Consider the following 27252-nt stretch of genomic DNA (forward strand, 5'->3'; position numbering starts at 1 on the left):
TCACCCACTGAGCAAGGCCAGGGATCGAACCCGCAACCTCATGGTTCCTAGTCGGATTCGTTAACCACTGCGCCACGACGGGAACTCCTGTGCTTTGACGGTCTTATGATGAGACGGTCAAGGCTGCTGCAGTGTTAGTGCAACCTGGATGTCAGGGCTTCTCTTGGAAGCCTCCCAAAACCAAGGCCTGTGGACATCCAAGACGTCCTACTGAACAACACGGGAACTATGTCCAAGCTCCTGGGATCGAACACGATGGAGGAGAATATGACAAAAAGAATAGATACGTTCTTTGACTGGGTCATTTTGCTGTATAGCAGAAGTTGGCACAACATCGTAAATCAATGATTTTTTGTTTGTTTTTTTTGTCCCTGGCCGGGGAACTTCATATGCCACAGGAACAGTCCTAAAAAGAAAAAAAAAAATTAATACAGTTTTAAAGGTTACTTTCCATTTATAAGTTATCACAAAACATTGGCTATATTCTCCGTGCTGTACAATCCTTGAGCCTGTCTTACACCCAATAGTTGGTGCCACCCACTCCCCCACCCCTGTGGTACCCCTCCCCACGGGTAACCCCTAGCTTACTCTCCATATCTGTGAGTCTGCTTCACTTTCGTTTTATTCGTGAGTTTGTTGTATGTTTTAGGTTCCACAGGTAAGTGATATCAGATAGGATATCACTTGTCTTTCTCTGACTTCTTTCACTTCGCGTGATGCCCTCCAAGTCCATCCTTGTTGCTGCAAGATGGCGAAATTCCGGTTTTTTTTTTTGTTTGTTTGTTTGTTTTTAATGGCTGAGTAGCATATATACCCTGCGCTTGCTTGCTTCCTTCCTGTGTTGATGGACACTGGAGTTGCTTCCATATCTTGGCAATTGAAAATGTTGTTGCTTTGAACAGTGGGGTGCATGTATCTTTTCGAATTAGTGATTTTGGATATATACCCAGGGGTGGGGCTGCTGGAACGGACGGCAGTCCTAGTTTTCGTTTTTGGAGAAACCTCCATGCAGTTTTCCACGTGGCTGCATCAGTTGACATGGGGGGGGGTTCTTCTTATAGTCACTAGGGCAGAATCGTAAATGGAAACAATACAGCTTATATCCACATATGGGAATGGCAAAAGGAATCCAGAGCAACTTTCCAAGAGAAAGGCAACATTCAGAGGGGACAGTCTGGGACGCTGACACAGCCACACTCCTCCGCCTTCTGCCCTGAGCTCTCCACTCAAAACCACCAAATACAGGAGTTCCCATTGTGGCTCAGCGGGTTAAGAACCTGACTAATATCCACGAGGACACAGTTCGATCCCTGGCCTCACTTAGTGGGTTAAGGATCCAGCGTTGCCGTGGCTGTGGTGTAGGCCGGCAGATGCAGCTCTGATTCGACCCCTCGCCTGCGAACTTCCATGTGCCACCAGTGTGGCCCTAAAAAGCAAAAAAATTAATTAATTAAAAAAAAAATCTTCACCATACAGCCAAGATCCTATCTCTCAGTATCTGTTTCCACAACTAGGAAAAAAATAAAACGTGAAGAACAGCAAAGACGGGAGATCCAGATTTGCTGTGTTCTAAGGAGAGCTGTGAGGCTCTCAGAGACGCCGTTATTATGAAGAAGCAAACTGCACGCTAATTTCAAGCCACCCAGCTCCTCACTGGCCTTTGGCACCAAAGACTTCGCTGCCACTGGCAAGAGGAGGACCCCCGCGGGGGCCCTGCGAGTCTGCCAGAAACCCCTGAGGCAGCTGAGCGCAAAATCCAGGTGGTTCAAATAAACCGGCTGAGCCCTGCATGGCCAAGAGAAGTTGCTTCCTTCCACTCTCTGCTTTGTAGGAAGAGACTTGGCCAAGGGCTGCGTTTATTTTGGCCAATGTTTTATTTGAAGGAAACCCTAAACGTGTGTTTCAGTCATCAATTTCCGTTTTGAACACTCGAGCATCGTCACAGGAAAATATTTGGCTGGGTGGCTGATGTTGTTTCTGAAAAGAAAGGCTGAGGAGTTGGAGTTGTGGCACAGGGGAGATGACTCTGACTAGAATCCATGAGGAGGCGGGTTCGATCCCTGGCCTCGCTCAGGGGGTTAAGGATCCGGTGTTGCCGTGAGCGGTGGTGTAGGTCGCAGACACGGCTCAGATCTGGTGTGGCCGGGGCTGTGGCGTCAGCCAGCAGCGCTGATTCAACCCCTAGCTTGGGAACTTCCATATGCCTCAGATGTGGCCCTAAAAGGACAAAAACAAAAACAAAAAAAGAATCCCTTTCTTTCTTGGAATGCACGCACCCACCTACAGTTCACACGCCCAGATAAGGTGAGCTACCATCCGACAGGGCTGCGATGTGCTCAGCAGCTTCGTAACCGGAGAAACGCAGAGGGATTATCCCAACAGCCAGCAGTCAGCAGACAATGACCAGCCGCTGAAATCACTGCACCTTGCCGACCTTCCGAATTATGTATATTTTAGGTTGTGAATATTATCTTCGGCTCTATCTTCAGCTTTTCGCGCCTCCAAAAGCATTTGTAAGAACAGAGAAAATCTCTGTGACAGAATCTATGCACTGGGAACGGCTCACCGGGTGTTTCTGAGGCAGAAACACTACCGTGTCTCAAGTTGCACTTTTTTTTTTTTGTAATACCAGTAAGATTTTTTTTTAATTTTTACTTCCTCATAGTAGACTACTTAACACTTTGTCATTGGAACATTCCTCAAGGTCTGTAAATGAAATCATTCACACTTAGTCTTTTTCAGGCATGAAATTGTCAAGTCTGAAGAAAAAGGATTTGGTTTTCTTTGACATCCAAGGGTTTTTTAATTTTTAAAATTTTTTTAAAATTTTTTTTTTTTTTGCATTATACCCGGTGAACACTGTTCTGTCAGTTTTCTACTGTACAGTGAGGTGACCCAGTCACACATATGTACATTCCTTTTTTCTCACATTATCCTCCATCCTGCTCCATCCTAAGTGACTAGATATAATTCCCAGGGCTATACAGCAGGATCTCATGGCTTATCCATTCCAAAGGGACATCCAAATTTTAAAACTGCAGCCAGAACGGTGTTCACGGCAGAGTACCAAGTTGGTGGCTTTGATTTGATTTGATTTGATGATTTTTGGCTCTTTAGGGCCTCGCCCCAGGTGTATGGAAGTTCCCAGGCTAGGGGTTGAATCAGAGCTGCAGCTGCCGATGTACACCACAGCCACAGCAATGCCAGATCCAAGAGAAGTCTGCAACATAACCACAGCTCATGGCAATGCCAGATCCCCGACCCACTGAGCAAGGCCAGGAATTGAAACCACATCCTCATGGATACTCGTCAGTTTTGTTTCCACTACGCCACAACGGAAGCTCCGGCTTAGGTTTTATAAGGAAAGCGTCCTGTTAGGATCTCCACACAGTGGTGACAGGGTCTAGGTCACCAGCGGACAAGCCATCCAGAGGCTCCCTAAACCCACATGGCCCTGGCTGAATGCATCACCTCGCCATCCGTCTGCGGAGTCAAGATGCAGGGAAATGAAACCTGCAACTGGGAGTTAACTGAAGAACAGAAGCGGGGGTCCTATGGGATGTTTGGGGCTGAAAACCATGGCTCTCCCATCACAGTGGATGCTTCCGGAGGCCGGAGCTGCTGCCCCAGGCCCTGCAGGTTCCCACAAGCCCTGGTCGAGGCTAAGGGCTTTATGCTGCATTCGGAGGATGAACCTCCTTGGAGGTTGTGAAGAGAGTCACAGAAGCACAGGCGAGAACACAAACTGAGTTTCTCCAAGTTGCCAGGCAGCAGCTGTCACCGTCATTTCTAACCCCTGGGCCACTCTCTTGGGTCTCATTAGGGAAGCCTGGACCCTGATTGTTACTGAAAGTGGGGTCCGGCTGCTGGATGCTCTAAAGCCAAACAAGAGCAAGGTTGGTGGAAAGGAAAGTTGGCTTTATTTCGGATGCCAGCCATGGTGGGGAGGGTACGGGGTTGGGGGTTGGGGAGATGAGGGGGTGGGGGATGGGGGAGGGCCTACTCCAAGTGATAATCAGTGGGCAAGACCTTTTATGGGCAAATCTTCCTACCTGCAGGAACAGTACAGTCAGCTCTTCTTTTTCTTTTTCTTTTTTTGTCTGGGAATTTCCATATGCAGCGGGTATGGCCCTAAAAAGACATGGGGTCGAATCAGCGCTGTAGCCACCTGCCTAGCCACAGCCATGTGGGATCCAGGCCGCATCTTCGACCTACACCACAGCTCATGGCAACGCCAGATCCTTAATGCACCGGGTGAGGCCAGGGATTGAACCTGTGTCCTCACGGATACTAGTCAGATTCGTTTCCGCTGAGCCACGACGGCGCCTCCAATACAGTCAGCTCTGACAGTCATCTTGAAATTGGTCACGGGTGGCCTGACCACCGTCACTTTGACTGTTTTAAGAGCAGCTCGTCTTTGGCTCCAGGGTCCCTTTGTTCCCATTTCCTTGAGGCCAGTCCTCAGAATCATGGCACCTGACGTCATGGCTACAGTCTAGTCATCATGTCATTAACCTCCTGCGCCTGGGGGTGGGAGGGGGGGTCCAGTATCTCCAAAACAGCTCACAGGACAGGGCTCAGAAGATGATCTTTTGCCCTTGAGAAGGAACTAAAAGTCCTTGGCTTTGCTTAATGACTAAACTATTATTATTTGGCCTCATTTGACTGTTTGCCTTTGCTTCCACCTTTTCTCAGTTCTGTGATTAATCTTATTCTTTGACTGGAGTTCCCACTGTGGCGCAGCGGAAAGGAATCGACTAGGAGCCATGAGGGTACGGGTTTAATCCCTGGCCTTGCTCAGCAAGTTAAGGATCCGGCGTTGCGGATCCAAGCTGCACCTGCAACCTACACCACAGCTCTCAGCGATGCCGGATCCTTAACTCACCCAGCGAGGCCGAGGATGGATCCTGCATCCTCATGGAGAATATGTCAGGTTCTAAAGCCACTGAGCCACGGTGGGAAGAGTAAGAATCCCATGGGAAGCATGAAAGTCCTTTGTTAAGTGCAACAAAGTGTGAGATATTATTATGAATTCATGAGGAAACGGAGGCTCCTTGTAATACCTTAGCACCCGGAACCTGTTCCTGTCCATCGGAAGGACTTAATGAATATTTAGAACGAAGAGGATTATTTTGATCATTTCAAAGCATGCTGATCCCCACCTGCACAGGTAGCAGACCAGGGGCCAAAAGAGAACACAAGTCAGGAAGTGTGGGGGGATGGGGGGTGTGCCCTCTGACCTCTGCTGGGGGATAGAGATCGCCAGGGGTGGTCTTCGGAGGTACATGGAAGCAAGGAGACCACGTGTTAACCTGCTATAGGCGTGGATGCTTTCTTTCCTTTAAAAAAAAAAAAAAAAAGAGCCAGGAGTTCCCATTGTGGCTCAGTGGTAATGAACCTAAGCAGTAACCATGAGGATGGGGGTTCAATCCTGGGCCTTGATCCACTGGATTAAAGGATCCGGTGTTGCCATGAGCTGTAGCGTAGGTTGCAGACGAGGCTCAGAACTGGCATTGCTGTGGCTGGGGTGTAGGCCAGCAGCTGCAGCTACGATTTGATTCCTAACCTGGGAGTTTCCATATGCCGTGGGTGCAACCCTAAAAAAAAAAAAAACCCTACAAAAGTAACAATCTAATCAGCCTTTAGTTTACAGGCAACCATGTGCTATTGAGTCCCATGTTTTGGCAGTTTCTTTGATGCATGAATCATATTTATGGTGAACTGCAGCAACATCATGCAAAGGAACACAGCTTAGACCCAAATTGAGAATTTAGTGGCGTTTCTTAACCTCTTCTGTGCCCCAGACCCATTTGGCCGTCTGATGGCGTCTCTGGACCTCTTTTAAGAGTAGTGTTTCTAGGGAGTTCCCCAGTGGCCTAGCAGTCAAGGATCCGGTGTTGTCACTTCTGTGGTGGCATGGGTTTGACCCCTGGCCCAGGAATTTCCACATGCCGAGGGCAAGCCAAAAAATAAAAAAATAAATTAAAAAGAATGTTTCTAGATTCATTGAAGAAAAATACACAGGATTATAAAGGGGAAAAAAATCTAGTGTTTTTTAAAATTTGTGGTCATCTATTTGCTAATCCTTATTAGCATATTTTATAGCAAGATCAAGCAGCAGAACTAAGAAAACCATCAATGTTGTTTTTTGTGGGGTTTTTTTGGTTTGTTTCTTGTTTTTTAGGGCTTCCCTCATGGCATATAGAGGTTCCCAGGCTAGGGGTGAAATCTCAGCTTCAGCTGCCGGCCTACACCACAGCCACAGCAACGCAGGATCCCAGCCGCGTCTGCCACCTACACCACAGCTCACGGCAATGCCGGATCCTTAGCCCACTGCGCGAGGCCAGGGATTGAACCAGGTCCCCATGGAGGCTAGTTGGGTCCGTTTCCATATGCTCACACACACCCACACACGCACACACATGCACACACATACTCTCACATGCTCGTGTGCTCTTGCCATACTCATTTCTTTGTGTGTGCTGTGTCACACTCTGAACCATTCTCCTCCCACCACTGGGCCAAACCAGATCCCGCTCCTTCCCCAAGACCCACACCCCTTTCCCCGCTGAGTCCCCACCTAGCCCGTCTCTCAGGCCCCCTGCATGAGTCACCTCACAGCCTGGCATGGAGGTGTTTCCTGCCCGCTTCATGTGTGTTGTCTGTTGGGATTCTCAGTGCCTTGAAGACAGGAATTCTCACACGTCTTCCCTGGGCGAATCCTAAGGCTGGGGATACAGGAAACTCACGTCATCGGTCAGGTTACAACGAGGAGGGGAAATGCCGGCTTCCCTCAACCTCTTGGGGAAAGTGCTGCACGTGTTTGGGAGAAAGACCCTGACAAGCTCCTTGGGGCTAAACGTGAGGCCTCCCAGGACAGTTCTCAAGCAACACGAGATGTCTGTTAAATTACGAGCCATAAGCTCGGAACAGTAATTCATGGAGCTTCTGAGAAAGAAGGGGAGCTAAGCAGGGATGGGGAACAAGACAGAGACACTGCACGTTGTGTGATAATGAGCCGCCCTGCTCCAAAACCTCAGTGACATTCTATGAAAACCCAGAACATTGGTGGCCCGTGTGGCTTTCTGATGGAAGCCAGTGAAGAGGTCCAGTTATATAGTGACGATAATGTGACATAATATGATGGGACGTATAATGGGCAGGGAGGCCTTGGCCTTGGACCAATGGACCAGTGTGGACAGTTACCACAGACATGCTCACGAGGGCACCCTGGTCCCAGCTGTGCCTTCCCCCTCCACCCACACCCCCAGCTCCATCCCCTATTGTCTGTCAAGGATGCATTCATGTGGAAGCCAAGTTAGACTCTGTGTGTAGGATGCTAGTCACAAGTCTTTATTGGTTAAAACTCACCTTCACGGGAGTTCCCACTGTGGCTCAGGAAGTTAAGAAGCTGACTAGTATCCATGAGGATGAGGGTTCAATTCCTGGCCTCGCTCAGTGGGTTAAGGATCCTGCATTGCCATGAGTTGCAGCTTGGATCCTGTGTTGCTATGGCTGCAGCAAAGGCTGGGAGCTGCAGCTCTGGTTCAACCTCTAGCCTGGGAACCTCCGGATGCCGTGAGTGCAGCCCTAAAAAGACAAAACACAAACAAAATAAAAACTCACCTTGAACTTGCGGCTTTGAGTTGGGTCTGGCTTTTCATTCTCCAGAAGACCAAGCGGATCACCCATGCGGTGAGGATACCACTGCCGAGCGGCTCAGATCCAGGGTTTCAGCCCTGTGCATTCAGAGTCTAGATGGAATTTCACACTTACTGCTTCTACCATGTGTAACTACCCTCATTTCAGGAGGCGTGACGTCTCAGGAGACTGAGAATAGGATGTACCATCTCTGGAAACTTCCATTTCACCAAAATTACAATCCAAGCAAAAACACAAGAGGAAAGATAAACAATTCATTGATAAGAAACAGCAGATGCCAGACAAGCATCCCACACACTCAGCCCAAGTTTGTTCATTAACAAGGACTTTTTCAATACCTTTAAGTACAACTATTGCAAAAGCATGCAGGGTAAGTATCAGTCAGGGTCCTTTAGAGAAATAGAACCCATTAACTATAGAGTCAAGTTCCATTGAGGCTCCATGGTAACAAACCTGACTAGTATCCATGAGGACGTGGGTTCAATCCCTGGCCTCACTCGGGGGTTAAGGATCTGGCGTTGCCCTGACCTGTGGTGTAGGTCAAAGACGTGGCTCAGATTCTACACTGCTGTGGCTGTGGTGTAGGCCGGCAGCTGCAGCTCTGATTCGACCCCTACCAGAGGCTCCGGCAGCCAGGGAGTGCACTTTCCCCGAAGGAGATGGACAGCGTTGGCAAATGCACACGGAGACAGCCTCTTTGTCCCTCCTTTCAGGGCGCTGGACTGCTCAAATTTTATTGGCATAAGTGGTTGATTATATAGACAATTTCTAACTACAGATTACATCATAGTGTTAAAAGTACATTGGTCAGCTTTTAGATTTTGTTTTTCAATCACATGGTACAGCAGCAGTACGTCATGTTCTAAAATCTTTATAACTAAATTTAGTGAGTACAATTCAAGGACAAACAGGCACAGCATCTCATGAGGGAAAGAGGAGACCCAGCACAAACCATCTCATGGCCAGCCAGTTCCCACAAGCCGAAGAAGTTACAGACACAAAAAATCTTGTCTTCAGACTAGTGTCTATCTTCAAAGTATCTTGGCAGAGAGACCGTGTGAGAAAATACAAATCAACTTGGCCAGCTACCGCTAAAAGTTTCTAAAATCAAGGCCAAAACTCACAGCTGGGTTTCTTTGGATCATGAATAATATGTGTCTAACTTCTATAAACTTTATTAAAATCCTAATTCTAAAGTTTACTGTGTAACTGATTAGTAGATAAACACTATGTTTTTAATTAAGTTGGATTTAAATAGGGGAAAGTCCTTCAGGATGAAATTCTTATTATATTATGGTTGTAACTTTGTTAAATCACAAATCCAGAATAATAATCAGAAAATAAGAATAATAAGTAAACAATCAGGAAAGACTGAGGAAAACTGAATAACAAATAAAACAACAGGAAAGACTAGGTCACCCGAGAAACAATCCACGTTCTCTGGCGCAAACATGGAAATGGTTTTCCCAGGAAAGCCCCAATTCTTCCCCATCAGCATCAACACAAGAGCCGTGTAACCCGAGGCCTGCCCTCGAATTGCACCGTACAGGCAGGTGTCAGCCTGCCCTCGGTTTTTCACTGTACAGACAGGCTTCTATCCTGACCAGAAGCCCACCTTCGGCTTGTACCGTTCAGGTGAGTTTCCCTTCTTGGTTAGGAACCTTCCTTCGGGTTTTTCTGCCGTCAGGCAAGGTCCCCTCCTTGAGTTCCGCATCTCCTCAGCTCCCCGCAGACCCCTAGCCTGGGAACCTCCACATGCCAGGGTGTGGCCCAAAAAAGACAAAAGACCCAAAAAAAAAAAAAATCAAAAACGGATTCCGGGGCATGGTGGGATGGACAGCAGTTCAGGGTTGGGGATGCAAACCGTTACATTTGGAATGGATGGGCAATGGGCCCTACTGTTCAGCTCAGGGAACTGCGTGTGATGGGGTCACTGTTGTACAACAGAAATTGAAGAAACATTGTAAATCAACTATACTTTAATTTTAAAAAACCTTAAAAATTAAAAAAAAAAAAAAAACCAAAAAACATATCTGGCCCTGGGGGAAACCACAGGACAAAGAAGCTTCAGATGACCTGTCTGCTTGCCTGTTGTTGTGTTGTTGGCGGCGCCCATGGTATGCAGAAATTCCTGGGCCAGGAATCGAACCTGAGCCACCAGAGAAGTCCCAGATGATTTTTTTTAAATGGCCCCAACTGAGCCACAGTGGGAACTCCCCAGATGATTTTTTTTTAAGACATCCTGTCCAAAGAAATGTTTTTGCTCTTTTTTAATTATTTTTTTATTTTTTTGCTTTTTAGGGCCGCACCTGTGGCATATGGAGGTTCCCAGGCTAGGGGTTGCATCAGAGCTGCATCTGCCAACCTACACCACAGCCACAGCAACGCCAGATCCTCCACCCACTGAGCGAGGCCTGGGATTGAACTCACAACCTCATGGTTCCTAGTCAGATTCACTTCCTCTGTTTTTCCTCTTAATTCTTCCCAGACATATTCTTTGAGACTCAAATCCACAGGCACCCAGGGAGATACAAATTCACTTGTTAAGTTAAACAAGGCAGCGAGCCCATCTAAATTACTTGGCCTCCAAATTAAAATTCTGGCCTGAATCAAGTGCCTCATTAAAATTCTTCCAATTGAATTTATCCCTTCATTTGATAGAACATTTATTTAGGCATCGTGTCAATGCTGGAACACGGTTGACCTGGTTTAGGACTCTAGCTCGGCCGCTAGCTGGGTGAGCTCCGGTCCATTATTTAACCTCTCTGAGGCTGCGGCCGCAGACGTTGATGTGGCGGGATGGGTTCAAATGTTTACATACGAATGCCACTCGTATGCATATGTATGAATGTACATACATATGCATCGATATGTATGAATGTACATACATATGCATCGTCATCATCCTTATTTCAGTACGTAAGGCGGTATGGCCCTGGCCTAATGAAGTCAAGACAGTTGAACTAAAATACAGCACGAACTCCTCTATTCTTCAGGAAATTTGTGGCTTTCCATTCAACAGCATTTAAATAGAATCTAGGAGGTCCCGTTGTGGTGCAACAGAAAAAAATCTGACTAGGAACTAGGAGGTTTCGGGTTCGATCCCTGGCCTCACTTAGGGGGATAAGGATCCGGCGTCGCCGTGAGCTGTGGTGCAGGTCGCAGACGCAGCTCACAGATCTGGTGTTGTTGTGGCTGTGGTGTAGGCCGGCAGCTGCAGCTCTGATTTGACCCCTAGCTTGGGAACCTCCATATGCTGCAGGTGCGGCCCTGAAAAAGACATAAGACAAAAAATAAATAAACAAACAAACAAATAAATAAATAGAATCTAAATAACATTCAAGGGAGTTCCCATTGTGGCTCAGTGGAAACGAATCTGACTAGTATCCATGAGGTTTCGGGTTCCATCCCTGGCCTCGCTCAGTGGGTCGGGGATCCGGCATTGCCGTGATCTGTGGTGTAGGTTGCAGACGTGGCACGGATCCCGTGTTGTGGTGGCTGTGTGGCCGGCAGCTGTAGCACTATCTGACCCCTGGCCTGGGACCCTCCATATGCCTCAGGTGTGGCCATTAAAAAAAAAAAAGCATAAATAAGTTTCAAATCATTAGTATGTCTTGCATCCACCAGATGAGAATGTTTTCAATTAGGTATCCTTAAGCCTTCAGTAAAATGGAACAAATGAAATTTATTTTAAAATAACTTTATTATGGCTGGCTTGATGCTTTATTACATTTGATTGATCCTTTTGATGACATGAGTGGGTGGTAGGAAATAGTGCATTTAATTGCGTTTTGATGAACTTATGGATTTTTAAATCTTGATAATTATAATTCAAATTGACAAATATAATTCAAAAATACATAATGAATGTATTTTACAAGAATGACTGACAATGAAGAAATCTTGGAAGGTGGGGGGAGACCAATTTCACCTTCTTCCTAAGCCTTAGAAAAATTAAATTCTTACACAGTAGCTTGCAAAGTGTGATATTAACTGTACTGAGGTTGATTTTAACAAGCGTGTTGAAAATGTGATTACCGAAGAATATAATGAGCTTTTTTTCCTCTTCAGGAAGGAAAGTTTCTCTTCCTTAAATTATCATGTCAAATAAATCCAAAGTATAAGCTGAAAAGAAAATAATTATGTAATCCCTCTGCTTCATCTTAGCTACTTCTTAAGGAATATAAACTATTAGTAATATACTAGAGAGAATTTTAATATGTGAGTCATAGCCTGTGAATCATGGTACCACATCAAGTGGCTCTGACTGGGAAAAGCTGAATTATATTCCTACTCCCACACTAAAATAATAACCCCCTTCCCACAGGGGCTAAGAGAAAAACATGGTTTTTCAGCAATGAACTTTAATTTCCTTTCTTTTCGTTTCTTTTTTTTTTTTTTTAAGCCCGCACCCGCAGCATATGGAGATTCCCAGGCTAGGGGTCGAATTGGAGCTGCACCTGCCGGCCTACACCACAGCAACTCGGATCCAAGCAGCATCTGCAAATGACATCAGAACTCTCGGCAATGCCAGATCCTTAACCCGCTGAGTGAGGCCCAGGATCAAATCCTTGTCGTCATGGATACTAGTCAGGTTTGTTACCAGTGAGTCATGACGGGAACTCCTAACTTCTTTATTTCCTCCCAGTTTGATTGTTATGGGACTCTGGTCTAGGATGGCAGGCTACGTTATTTAGGGCTTCTTCCATCCAGGGTGTAACCCACACTCGCTGTCCCTCCCTCGCATTTCTGGCCCTCATTTGCTGGCATTTCTACAAAGATCACAAAATACTAACATGTAATTTTTTTAAAGTTTCAAAGCATTTTGAAGTTCCTGTCATGGTGCAGAGGAAACAAATCTGACTAGGAACCATGAGGTTATGGGTTCGATCCCTGGCCTTGCTCAGTGGGTTAAGGATCCAGCATTGCCACGAGCGGTGGTGTAGGTCACAGACATGGCTCGGATCTGATGTGGCTGTGGCTGTGGTGTAGGCCGGCAGCTGTAGGTCCAATTCGACACCTAGCCTGGGAACCTCCATATGCTGCAGGTGCGGCCCTATAAAGACATTAAAAAAAACGAGAAGAAAAAAAAAAAAAAAGGAACCTAGGGATAAAAAAAAAGCTTCATTTTCATAATTATCTCTGATCATCTTAGCAACTTTATAGAAAAATAGAAGGGATTCAGAACAGGGGAGTTCCTGTTGTGGTTCAGCAGGTTAAGAACCAGACTAGTACCCAGGAAGATCCCGGTTCAATCCTTTGCCTCACTCAGTGGGTTAAGAATCCGGCATTGCTATGAGCTGTGGTGTAGGCTGGCAACTACAGCTCCGATTGGACCCCTAGCCTGGGAACTTCCATATGATGCGGGTGTGGCCCTAAATATAAGACCAGATACTATAAAACTCCTAGAGGAAAACATAGGCCAGACACTCTCTGACATAAACGACAGCAACATCTTCTCAGATCCACCTCCTAGAGTAATGACAATAAAAACAAAAATAAACAAATGGCACCTACTCAAACTTCAAAGTTTCTGCACAGCAAAGGAAACCCTCAACAACACAAAAAGACAACCCACAGAATGGGAGAAAATCTTTGCAAGTGAAGCAAAGGACAAGGGATTCATCTCCAAAGTTTATAAACACCTTCTGCAGCTCCATACCAAAAAAACAAACAACCCCGTCAAAAAATGGGCAGAAGATCTAAACAGACAATTCTCCAAAGAAGACATACAGATGGCCAAGAAACACATGAGAAGATGTTCAACATCACTCACTATTAGAGAAATGCAAATCAAAACCACGATGAGGTACCACCTTGCACCAGCCAGAATGGCCATCATCCAAAAGTCTACAAACAGTAAGTGCTGGAGAGGGTGTGGAGAAAAAGGAACCCTATGACACTGTTGGTGGGATTGTAAATTGGTGCAACCACTGTGGAAAACAGTATGGAGATGCCTCAGAAAACTAAACATAGAACTACCATCTGACCCAGCAATCCCACTCCTGGGCATCTACCCAGAGAAAACCATGACTCGCAAAGATATATGTACTCCAACGTTCACTGCAGCACTCTTTTCAATAGCCAAGACAAGGAAACCACCTAAATGTCCATCGACGGAGGAGTGGATCAAGAAGAGGTGGTACATATACACAATGGAATATGACTCAGCCATTAAAAGGAATGAAATACCAGCATTTTTAGCAACATGGATGGGCCTAGAAATTATCATGCTAAGTGAAGTCAGCCATACAATGAGACACCAACATCCAATGCTTTCACTAACATGTGGAATCTGAAAAAAGGACAGACGGAACTTCTTTGCAGGACAGATGTTGACTCACAGACTTTGAAAAACTTATGGTTTCCAAAGGAGACAGTTCGGAGGGTGGGGGGATGCGCTGAGGTTGTGGGATGGAAAGCTATAAAATTGGATTGTGACGATCATTGTACAACTATAAATGTAATAAATTCATTGAGTAATAAAAAAATTTGAAAAAAAGACTAGTTACCATTAGTTATGCCTGCTACCATGAATTAACTCTCTGAGTTAAAGCAAAACTAGAATGAGTTCATGCTCTTGGCAGGTGACCATGGAGAAAGCATCTTCAAAATCGTTGCTGCTGTGGCAGGACCGCCAGAGGCGAGGCGGCCCAGCCAAGTTCTGGGGTGACAGAGGTGAGAGTGTCAACCCAGCTCTCTTCCCAGCACGGGGTGACCCAGGCTCTGTGGCTGCCTTTGGCCTCCTGCCTTCTCATAGTTAAAGGCTACAACGAGACGGGCCCCCGTGATCCTCTGGGAAGGTCAGGCACCCGTGTCTGTGCCTGGAGAATGCAAGGCTGGGAAGCTGGGCTCAAAATCGAAACCGTACCCACCTTTCAAAATCATTTGGGTATGAATCCTACTTCTGCCTCTTGGATATTGTGTGACCTTGGGCCAACGACTGAGCAGCTCAAAAGCCTCAGTATAATAACAGTAACCACCTTTATAAATAAATATGTATTCATATAAAAAAATAAATAAATGCTGGAGAGGGTGTGGAGATAAAGGAACTCTATTACCCTGTTGGTGGGATGTAAATTGGTGCAACCACTGTGGAAAACAGTATATGAGACTTCTCAGAAAACTAAACATAGAACCCTTTGACCCAGCAATCCCACTCCTGAGCATCTATGCAGAGAAAACCATGACTCAAAAAGATACATGAGGAGTTCCCATCGAGGCACAGTGGAAACGAATCAACTAGGAACCATGCGGTTGTGGGTTCGATCCCTGGTCTTGCTCAGTGGGTCAAGGATCCGGCGTTACTGTGAGCTGTGGTGTAGGTCACAGACACAGCTCAGATCTGGCGTTGCTGTGGCTGCGGTATAGGCCAGCAGCTGTAGCTCCGATTAGACCCCTAGCCTGAGAACCTCCACATTCCACAGGTGTGGCTCTAAAAAGCAAAGCAAAAACAAAAACAAAAACTAAACGTGTACTCCAATGTTCTTTGCAGCACTATATACAATAGCCAAGACATGGAAACAACCTAAATGTCCATCGACAGAGGAGTGGATAAGAAGATGTGGTACATATACATAATGGAATATGACTCAGCCATTAAAAGGAAGGATTAATGGCATTTGCAGCAACATGGATGGACCTAGAAATATCATGCTAAGTGAAGTCAGCCATACAATGAGACACCAACATCAGATGCTATCACTTATATGTGGAATCTACAAAAAGGACACAATGAACTTCTTTGCAGAACAGATACTGTCTCAGACTTTGGAAAACTCATGGTTTCCAAATGAGACAGGTTGGGGGTGGGGGGATGCATTGGGGGTTTGGGACAGAAATGCTATAAAATTGGGTTGTGATGATCATTGTACAACTATAAATGTAATAAAATTCATTGAGTAATAAAAAAAATACTGGGAGAAAAAAGTAAAAAAAAAAAAGTCATGTCTCTTTCTCTTTCTATAAGGACACTAATCCATCATGAAGGTCCACTCTCACAACCTCATCCCATCCTAATCACTTCCTAAAGGCTCCACTTCCAAATACCATCACTGGGGAATAAGGCTTCAGCAAATGAACCTGGGAGACACTCAAACACTAGCAATAATAATTCTAAAAAGAATTATAGCAATGAGGGTCAAACATCCACCTTTCTGTACATGTAAAGTCAACAGCAAAGTAGGAAGAAAACAAACAAAAAGAGTTCCCACTGCGGCTCAACAGGATACACGGCATCTCAGGAGCCAGCCCTGGGACGCAGGTTGGATCCCCAGACCAGTACAGTGGGTTAAGACCCTGGAGTTGCCACGGCTGAGAAAAGAGCTACAACTGTGGCTTGGATCTGATCCGTGGCCCAGAAACTCCATACACCACAGGGAGGCCAAAAAAAAAAAAAAAAAAAAGGAAAAAAAAAATCCCCCTTACGATGGTTCCTCTTTCACTGGTCTTCTCATACAACATCAGCTTGTTCACTGTTTTAACCCTCATTTCGCTCTCTGGGCTGTTTCAAGTTACATGATGCACTTATTTTAAATTAGCTAAAACATCAATCATTGGAAAACAGGGAGTTGGGGATTCACCAATGAACACGTGTAAATATGGCGACACCTGGTGGTTAGATATGCAATAACATCATGAGCCTCCTATAATGGCGGATTCCTGGTTTACTCTTGAATTAAATCAAATGGAAATTTTAAGAAAACATCCCAAAGAGTTAGCAACAAAAAGAAGTGTATGTGTGAACATGCATGGGTGTGTGTGTATTCCTTCTTGTGCATCAAAGATTGAAATGATCCAAGACACAAAGAAGATGAGAGCTTGATCAAGAATGTGTCATTTATTCTGCAGCTTCTAATCTGACCTCATACAAGACACTCAGCCATTTGGGGTCTCACTTTCTCATATATAAAACAGGAAAATTGGGAGTTCCTGTTGTGACTTAGCTGGTTAAGAACTCTTCTAGTATCCATGAGGATGCAGGTTTGATCCCTGGCCTCACTCAGTGGATTAAGGATCTGGCGTTGCCACAAGCTTCCGTGGAGGTTGCAGACACGGCTGAAACCTGGCGTTGCTGTGGCTGTGGCGCAGGCTGGCAGCTGTGGCTCCGGTTTAACCCCTAGCCTGGGACCCTCCATATGCAGTGGGTGCAGCCCTAAAAAAGACAAAAGACAAAAATACATTAAAAAAAAAATTACAGTGAGCCTAATCATAAGCGTGGAAACAGCAATTCCTAGGGCAGCGGTTCTCAACTAGGTGACTTTACCCTCCAGGGCACATGTGCCCGTGTCTGGAAAGGTCTTTAGTTGTGACAATGAGGAGAAGAGGGTAGTACTGGTATGTAGTGGGTAGAGGCCAGGGATGCAGCTAAACATGCTACAGGACACAGGCCAGGCCTCCACAACAAAGAACTCTCTGGTCCAAAATGTCAACAGGGCCGAGGGTGAGAACCAGGGAACAAGAGGGAGAGAGTCTGGACTTCTTTTTCCCTCCTACTGTCCTCACCAGTCCCACCATCAGCTGCAAGGACTGGTTGGTGGGCCATGAAGGAGAAATTCTCCAACACATGTGTGCAAAAGAGTTCACAGCGTTTGCAGGTTGAATTTTATTAAAAGGACATATGAAATGCTATTTACTGCTTGTAATTCACTACACATGGATGAAGTTGGCCATATTATTTCCTCCTCTTTACAGGGAAGTGAACCTGAGCTTTTGCTGGAGAGACATTGAGATAGACTTGTGGAAACCGCTAAAGGCATAGTTACTTGTGGCATTAAGTCCAAATGAGAGTGAATATAATTTGTAGCAGCCGAATACTCTGACCGTATAGATACGGCACAGCTGCTTTTGTTTTTTGTTTCTTTTCCCCAATGTCCCAAGACCAGAGTGAGGGAACTAACATACCCCCTAAAAGGTTTTTTTGTTCGTTCGTTTGTCTTTTTAGGGCCACACCCATGGCCTACGGAAGTTCCTAGACTAGGGATCAAATCGGAGCTGCAGCTGCTGGCCTACACCACAACCACAGCAACACCAGATCTGAACCACATCTGTGACCTACACTACAGCTCACGGCACTCACACCTCTGAGTGGGGCCAAGGATGGAACCCACAACCTCATAGATACTAGTCGGGTTTGTTACAATGGAACTCCCCCCAATTTTTTTTTTTTTTTTTTTTTTTACTTTTTAGGGAGGCACCCGCGGCATATGGAGGTTTGCAGGCTAGGGGTCGAATCAGAGCTGTAGTCGCCAGCCTACACCACAGCCACAGGCACAGCAACACCAGATCCTACACCACAGCTCACAGCAACAACACAAGATCCTTAACCCACCACGGCAACGAGCTGCATCTGTGACCTACACCTCAGCTCATGGCAATGCCAGATCCTTAACCCACTGAGCAAGGCCAGGGGTCAAACCCACAACCTCATGGTTCCTAGTCAGATTCGTTTCCCCTGCTCCACGACAGGAACTCCTACAGAAACATTTTTTTTAAAAAAAAACTGTTTTTAGTCATCATATCATCAGTGCTAGTATTACTATTGTTGCTTTGGGATTATTGTGTGCATAACATAGGATAAAGCAAATGAGGGAAATGGCTGATCCCTGGTTTGGAGCAAGAAATGTGCACAGTGACCTTGTCATAGCAGATCACAAGGAAGCTATGGGAGACCCTAGGTCTTATAAAAAGCATGTAAGAGCCAATGGGAAGAGGCTTTCACTCACCAAAGATGCAATTTCTGGTTCAGAATACCAAGGGGTTGAGACTACTTAAATCCACAAATGCATAATTTTACATATATATATATATTTTAAACATCTCATTTGGAGAATATTAGGGAACCATCCTTTATCTTAAAAAACTGGTACCTCATGGGAAAGAATCAAGCATTTTCTCCGCCTTTCCTATATGAATTGTACACCTGGATCCCAGTCGGGTTCATCAACCGCTGAGCCACGAAGGGAACTCCAGCGGCATCTCCCGGGGCATCTCTTGATGAAAGTATTACAACTAAACAATGAACAAGAAGTGCTAGACTGTTACCATTTTTGCAACTCCCAATGAATGAATGGCTATAGGCATTAAGCATCAATGCTTATCATTTGCTAATACAACAAAAGGGAGTCCGCGAGACACTGGTGCCTGTGATTCAAGAGCACATCACCACCAATGGTCTTGCCAAAGGGATGGAGGCTAAGTCTCATCAAGCTTCAGCTCGATCCAGCTGCCAAAAGGCAGGAAATCCAGAGTATGCTCAACTGCACCAAGAGTGTTGTCGGCAGCCAGACAGTAGGAAATTTCACAAGTCAAGGGACTCAGGTTTTTCAACAGATAAATTGTAAGGTTGAGAAAGGATCAATATTATATCAATGTTCAATTTTGGTTTGTTTGCTTTTTAGGGCTGTACCCATGGCATATGGAAGTTCCCTGGCTAGGAGTCAAATCGGAGCTACAACCCCTGGCCTACACCACAGCCACAGCAACCCAGATCCGAGCCACATATATGAACTACACTGCAGCTCATCACAATACTGCATCCTTAACCTACTGAGTGAGGCCAGGGATCAAACCCGCATCCTCATGCACACTAGTTAGGCTCATTACTGCTTAGCCACAGTGGGAACCTCCTCAGTATCAAAAGTTAATAATGAATGTTAATTTAATGTAAATATTACATTAAATATTAATATATGCCTTATGATAATCCATTAAGGTATACATTCATTTTTGTGTGATTTTCTTTGTTTTCCTTTCCTTCTTTTGGTCAGCTCTGATTCGACCCCTAGCCTGGGAACCTCCATATGCCACGGGTGCGGCCCTAAAAAAACAAAAACAAAAACAAAAACAAAAAAAAAGAAATTGCAAAGCAGAAATTTGTGGAATTTTCTCCCATCAACGCAAATGCACAATGAATTTTTGTAACTGTTTTTACACAACTTTCTGGCTACAATGTACTGACAATTACTGGAGTTGGCCACTAGGGTGCGTTTTTGTTGCCCATAGCATCTGTGTTTGCATTGAGAAAAAGATTTTTAAATGTTTCTGTAATGCCATGTGAGTATTTGGATAAAGCAATTATTCCCTACCTTTTGATCACAACCTACAGACATGAGTGTCAGGGCAGGCAATTTTTATTTGGAAAGTTAGATTCAACAAGTAAATAATGTGTATATACTGAAAATGCTATAGATTTCTCCTCCTTTAACGTGTCTTAATTTACTTAATAATTTATCATAACAAAGCCTCATAAACCATCGTAACAAAACATTAGGATATAATGTAGAGAATGACAGGTAAGAAGTTTTCAGCATGGTCTTTTTTCTTTTTTTTTTTAGGGCCATACCTGTGGCATATGGTCCCCAGGCTAGGGGTTGCATTGGAGCTGCAGCTGCCAGCCTGCACCACAGCCACAGCAACACAGGATCCGAGCTTATCTTTGACCTACACTACAGCTCACGGCAACACTGGATCCTTAACCCACTGACGGAGGGCAGCGATCAAACCCGCATCCTCATGGATACTAGTTGGGTTTGTTACTGCTGAGCCATGACAGGAACTCCCCATTTCTCGTTTGTAGGAAATTGGTCTCACTCAGCCTCCATGACCTTCCCTGAGTTTCCAAAGGGCAGTTGCTCATCAGGGAAGGGAGGGGATGCAGAGACCAGGGAGGTGCCGTCCAGAGAGGATAGTGCAGCCTTGGGGCAGGGTCCTGGGTCCTCCTCAAGGAAGATACAGAACGATACCTTTGAGTTCTTCTGCAGAACTCACCCTCCAACACATGAAAGCCAGAGAGAAGGAGCATCAGAACCAGTCCCGGGGCCCCTAAACACCAACTGGGAAGAATGACAGCTCGCATCTAACCTGAGCCTTATCCGCAGCCCTATTTTCTGCTCCCAAACGATGAAACCCCTTCCTAAGCTCTGCCAAGGGAGGGCACAGTCTTTAGGGCATCAGTCAGCTGTGGCCTCCTTTGTCTGCAATGAAGCTATTTTTTTTTCTCCTTCGCTCAAAACTCTGTCTCCGAAGTTGCTATTGGCAGCGGTGGACAGAGGCTGAGTTTCGGCAACAGTGTTGAGGATCCAAATGACACCGGTGAGCATGAAGCTGCTTTGTGGGATTTTTTTTTTGGGGGGGGGGGCTGCCCGCAGCACATGGAGTTCCTAGACCAGGGATCAGATAGGAGCCATAGGTGCAACCCAAGCTGCCCCTGTGGCAATGCTGGATCCTTAACCCACTGTGCCGGGCTGGGGATCAAACCTGTGTCCCAGCACTCTCAAGATGACACCAATCCTGCTGCACTGCAGTGGGAACTCCTGAGATTGGTTTTTTTGTTTTGTTTTTGTTTTGTTTTTAGCAACACTCTGCAGCCTGGTTCTGAGCTCACAGAAGAATGTCCACATTTGTCAGGTTGGAGGTGGGCCAAGGATGCAAATGGAAGAGCACTTGAACCTGGGAGTTTAGGACAGTGGTAGATACCTATTGTTGTAGAACAAATTACCCACACATTTATCAGCTTAAAACCACAAGCATTTATGACCTCACTCAGTACCATGCCAGCCTAAAACTGGCATTTCCTAGACTCACTGCCATTTTAAATTATTCTACTTGATTTTGCCCAGCTCCCCTCAAAGGAAGCTTCCTGGGAGATGGACAGGGTCTGTCTTGCTCATCACTGTATCCTCTTGATGCAGACAGTACCAGGCATATAGCAGATGATGAAAAAAAAAGTGCCTATAAATATATGAGCAGGTGAATGAGTGAAACCCACCAAAGGAAATTGTACTTTCAACTTAGTGACAAACTTGCTTTTTTCTTAAGGAAGGGATGGAGTTTCTGAGGCTGAGTTTGCAAAGAAATTCTACAGTTCCCTAGGCGTACACTACTACTTTTTACCCTTCTCCACTTTCTTTTCTCAAATATAATTAGTTTATATTGCTGCTAGTAAAACAGCTCTCAGAGTTATGACTTCACATCATGTGCCTTTGAAAAATCACCCTCAACTACAAAGTATCCCATTCTAAATGCAAAAGATAAGTTTCACAAAGGATTGCAAGGAAAAAAATATCCACATAAAATCCTCCTTTTCAATTCACTTTCAATTTGAAATTAGAAATGAGTCTTGGCTACAACCACCACAACAAATTGGTGTCTGAATGAATATAAGTTTACTTAATGTCTCTGATAAACTTTTTGAAAACCACATACCTTCAGGGAAAATTCTCTTTTGAAATATTAACATTCAAAGGTTAACCCTGGAGTTCCTGCTGTGGCTCAGGGAATTAAGAATCTGCCTAATATCCATTAGGATTCAGGTTCAATCCCTTGCTTCACTCAATGGGTTAAGGATCTGACGTTGCCCTGAGCTTTGGCTAGGTCACAGACGTGGCTCAGATCTGGTGTTGCTATTGCTGCGGCTGCAGTGTGGGCCAGCAGCTTCAGCTCCAATTTGATCCCTGGCATGGGGACTTCCATATGCCTCAGGCATGACCCTAAAAAGACCAAAAATAAAAAATAAAATAAATTAAAAAGTTAACCCTAGTGAAAAAAACAATATCTTATTAGCTTCAGGTTTTTTTGGTGGTGGTGGTGGTGGGTTTTTTTTTGTTTTTTTTTTTTGCTTTTAGGGCCGCACACCACAGCATATGAAGGTTCCCAGGTTCAGGGTCCAATCGGAGCTGCAGCTGCTGGCCTACACCACAGCCACACCCACAGCAACAACAGATCCGAGCTATGTCTGCAACCTACACCACGGCTCACAGCAACGCCGGATCCTTAACCCTGAGCAAGGCCAGGGATCGAACCGCAACCTCATGGTTCCTAGTTGGATTTGTTTCCAATGCGCCACAATGGGAAGTCCCAGCTCCAGGTTTTATACTCTTATATATATTCCACCAGCCCACCCCACCCCCCAGCATTCTCTGAGACAGCAGGTGGTGAGGGCCACCCTGGACCTGGAGCCCGCATGGTTAGGACCACTGTCTTGGGCTCACAGTCCCAGCCCTGCCCTCGCTAGCTGTGTGATCTTCAGCCAGTTACTTGCCCTCTCTGGGCTTCAACTGCCTCCTCTGTAAACTGATACCTTACCAGGGTTGTGAGGGTCAAATGAGAAGCCCGTAGGACACCTGAGATGTGTGCGTTGGCTAAGATTGGTTGTGGTCTCTGTTTTTACAGAGTAGAACACTCAATCAGAAATGCTCGTGGATTTGCTCAAGGTTACACAACCAGGAGGCATCAGAGCTTGACTCATCCCCAGAATTTCTCTCTCCAAATAGAGTGCTCGTTCCACCTGACAACAATTATCTCCCATTTTAACAAGGAGAGTGTACGCTGTGCTTAGAAAAGGTCAAAAATAAGAATACTCCAATTATAGCATACATACAATCGGAAACTGACAGTAACTGTTTTTACATTCTCCCAGTGTTCCCACTCTAGACAGAGCAATCGCTGAAGCTTTAGGGATTTAACTAAGGTTTTACCGACAACAAAATATCATTTTTTACTTATTTATTTAATTAATTATTTTGTCATTTTGGGCCACCCCACAGCATATGGGGCTTCTGAGCCAGGGCTTAGATCCGAGCTGAAGTCAAGACCTAACCCACTGCGCTGGGCCAGGGATCGAACCTGAACCCCAGGGGCTCCCAAGAGGCCGCCAATCCCATTGTACCACAAGGGGAGCTCCCCAAAATACCATAATATTTTAAAAGTACAGCTAAATACTGGTTCTTCCTAGGGATTGGAGCTTGTATCATTTTTTCAAGACCACTGCTCTTATTGGCCTCTGGAACCAGATGCAATTCTGCTCCTTGTTACATCAACACAGCCAATTCTCGTCACCATAGCTGTGTTTATAAAGTCGCCAAGAACACTGAGTTAGCGAATTTCCAGGGGAGAGTCAGGGTTCGGTTCCTGCGGGCCTCTGGAAACAACATGTTTGTTAGCCAATCAATGTAGAACCTTGTTTTATTTATTTATTTATTTTGGGCAGGATCCAAGGCATACGAAAGTTCCTAGGCCAGGGATCGAACCCATGCCACAGCAGTGACCTGAGCCACAGCAATGACAAGGACGGATCCGTAACCGGCTGAGCCACACGAGATCTCCTGAACTTGGCTTTATGTGCGTTAAAGACACTGTACTGAATGTGTACTGTTGATTCACCCACATTGAACTCACGGCCAATCGCACTCTTAACTCATGCCTGAAGGAAGCTTGCCTGACACATATTTTTCTCCATACATGGAAAATACAATGCCTCCCTTACAGCCTTCTTACGCTCAGGACACTAGAGAGCATTTCAGCATTACCCTTGGGAGGCATTATAAACAGCATAATCCCAACAAAACCATGAAAATGCAAAACAAAAAAGGCATTAAAAAGACCACTGTGGGGACTCCCGTTGTGGCTCAACAGTAACAAACCCGACTAGTATCCATGAGGATGCAGGTTTGATCCCTGGCCTCACTCAGTGGGTTAAGGATCCGGCGTTGCTGTGAGCTGCAGTGTAGGTCGCAGATGTGGCTTGATCTGGCATTGCTGTGGCTGTGGTGTAGGCCAGCAGCTGTAGCTCCGATTGGACCCCTAGCCTGGGAACTTGCATATGCTGCGGGTGCAGCCCTAAAAAGCAAAAAATAAAAAATAAAATAAAATGGGAGTTCCCGTCGTGGCGCAGTGGTTAACGAATCCGACTAGGAACCATGAGGTTGCGGGTTCGGTCCCTGCCCTTGCTCAGTGGGTTAATGATCCGGCGTTGCCGCGAGCTGTGGTGTAGGTTGCAGACGCGGCTCAGATCCCGAGTTGCTGTGGCTCTGGCGTAGGCTGGCAGCTACAGCTCTGATTCGACCCCTAGCCTGGGAACCTCCATATGCTGCGGGAGCGGCCCAAAGAAATGGCAAAAAGACAAAAAAAAAAAAAAAAAGAATATAAAGCAGAATAATAATACTAGCTAATATTGTTCTAGGCTTTTAAATCCCAAACTAATTTGTCCCAAGTTAATATTGTTCTAAGAACTTTAAAAATGTCCATAGACAAGAGTGATTCTCAAACTTCTGGTCTCAAAACCTTTACTCAAAAATTATTCAGAGCCAGAGTTCCTGTCGTGGTACATTGGAAACAAATCTGACCAAGAACCATGAGGTTTCGGGTTCGATCCCAGGTCTTGCTCAGCGGGTCAAGGATCCAGCGTTGCCGTGAGCTGTGGTGTAGGTTGCAGATGAGGCTCGGATCCCACGTTGCTGTGGCTCTGGCGTAGGCCAGTAGCTACAGCTCCGATTAGACCCCTAGCCTGGGAACCTCCATATGCCGCGGGAGCGGCCCAAGAAATAGCAAAAAGACCAAAAAAATAAAAATAAAAAAAATAAAAATAAAATGTCCATTGAGGGACATGACTTATAGTGGGATAATACGTGCCTCCTGTTATGAGGCAATTGAAATACACAATAGCATCTAGAGGTATTATTGCAATAAAGTTTAACCTGAATTTAATCAGGCTTCGAGAAAGTACATGTCATTAAAAATATAATGTGAGCCACATACGTAATATGAACATTTTTGGTAGCCACGTTTAAAAAATAAAAAAAAGGAAGTTTCTTGGTGGTATGACACACTAAGGATTTGGTATTGTCACTGCTGTGGCTGCGTCACTGCTGGGGCCCTGGCCCCAGAACTTATGCATGCCATGGGCATGATCAAAAAAAAAAGGAAAAACAAAACCAAAATTCACAGGTGAAATTTAATATTATACTTTAAGACAAAAATAATAATATACTTTAACATAACATATCCAAAATATTAGTGTTTCGACATGTAATCAATATAAAAAATTAATATTTTACATTCTTTCTGTACAGAGTCTTCAAAATTCAGGATGTATTTTTACACGTACACACATTTCAATTCAGATGTTAAATTTTCATCGGAAACACTCGATCTATATTTAGAGTTCATAAATTTACAGTTTGAAGAAGTAGATTTGCATACTCAAGTTGTTCCAAAATACTTAAGATTTTTCCAATAATGGAAGTGAATGAGATTTTAAAGTTAAATTCCAGTTAATTTAAATTAAATTAAATTTTAAAACCCAGTTTCTAAATTGCATTAGCCACATTTCAGGTGTTCAATGGCTACATATGGCTCAGTGGCCACCATACTGGACAGTGCAGTCCTAGACTTTATAAGAAATAAAAGGGATGGCTCAGCAGGAATGAACCCGACTAGTATCCATGAGGACGTGGGTTTGATCCCTGGCCTTGCTCAGTGGGTTAAGGATCCAGCGTTGCTGTGAGCTGTGGTAAAGGTCACAGACGCAGCTTGGATATGGGTTGCTGTCACTGTGGTGTAGGCTGATGGCTGTAGCTCTGATTCGACCCCTAGCCTGGGAACCTCCATATGCCGTGGGTGCAGCCCTAAAAAGAAAGAAAATAAAATAAACCATTACAGACTGGACCAAGAGGAGACAAGCTCCAGGAGAGATGCCTTTAAAGAAAAAAAAAAAAAAAAAAAAAAAATATACATATATAGGCAGATCAGGCAATGTTTTCCACTATATTATGCAGAGTTTTTTGACTCTGTAGGAGAATTTTGAGAGGAAAATTAGTGATAGGTACCTTCAGTAATATCTTGATAAGCCATCTGTCCGAGAAGAAAAAGAAAGAAAGAAGCCCTGATTTGTAGAATTCATTAATTCTGGGGCACAATACTTCCATTATGGCCATATTCAAGCTACCAACATGAAGTCACTGAACACAGAGTTGGCAAGTGATGCCCACAACTGGCTCTTTATCATTAATTTTCTTCTCAAAATTCTCCCACAGGGTCGAAAAATTCTTTAGAGCCACTAAGGGAGGGAAAAAAAAAAAGCACATACATGAACCAAATGAGTATGATATGCTAAAATTTAGGTAATCTTTTATGAAAAAAGAAAAGGAAAGGAAAGTAAGGAAAGAGAGAGGGAGGGAAGGAAGGAGGGAAGAGTCAGTAAGAGCTAGCTTCAGAGTTCCCGTCAGAGCACAGCAGAAACAAATCTGACTGGGAACCATGACAATGCAGGTTCAATCCCTGGCCTCGATCAGTGGGTTAAGGATCCAGCATTGCTGTGAGCTGTGGTGTAGGTCACAGATAAGGCTCAGATCCCAAGTTGCTATGGCTGTGCCGTAGGCCAGCAGTCTCTGCTCGGATTTGACCCCTAGCCTGGGAACTTCCACATGCCATGAGTGCAAGAGCTAGTTTCAACAAAATTTAGCAAATAAAGCAATTATTAACTCCAGGAAAAATTTAAAGTTTTACAAGAAATGAAATCATAGTACCCCACATGACTCAGCTACACCAATTACACTGCCTTAATAATGTATATACTGCAGTCTCCTTTGTGGCTCAGGGATAATGAACCTACCTATGAAGAAGCAGGTTCAATCCTTGGTCCCCTCAGTGGGTTAAAGGATCCGGCATTGCCATGAGCTGTGGTGTAGGTCTCATGACAGATAGGCTTCAGATCTGGTGTTGCTATGGCTGTGACGTAGTCCAGTGTCTACAGCTCTGATTCGACTTCATATGCCCCAAGTGAGGCCCTAAAAAGACAAAAAAAAAAAAAAA

At 45.0% G+C, this 27252-nt stretch overlaps 1 long non-coding RNA gene across 5 annotated transcripts; it reads right to left on the minus strand.

The window, feature by feature from the left end:
• Window positions 1-27102, minus strand: LOC102165845. Of its 5 annotated transcripts, none has more exons than XR_001298087.2 (5): window positions 27053-27102; window positions 7627-7859; window positions 6615-6728; window positions 4053-4131; window positions 1-406 (listed from the first exon to the last, which is right to left on the minus strand). It is a non-coding gene; the product is annotated as an uncharacterized LOC102165845 (long non-coding RNA). The 5 variants fall into 5 exon arrangements; XR_297579.3 differs by lacking the exon at window positions 1-406 and adding an exon at window positions 837-1064; XR_001298090.2 differs by lacking the exons at window positions 1-406; window positions 4053-4131 and adding an exon at window positions 837-1064.

This window comes from Sus scrofa, chromosome 10 (genome assembly GCF_000003025.6).
Source record: "Sus scrofa isolate TJ Tabasco breed Duroc chromosome 10, Sscrofa11.1, whole genome shotgun sequence".
In the NCBI taxonomy this organism is placed as follows: Eukaryota; Metazoa; Chordata; class Mammalia; order Artiodactyla; family Suidae; genus Sus; species Sus scrofa.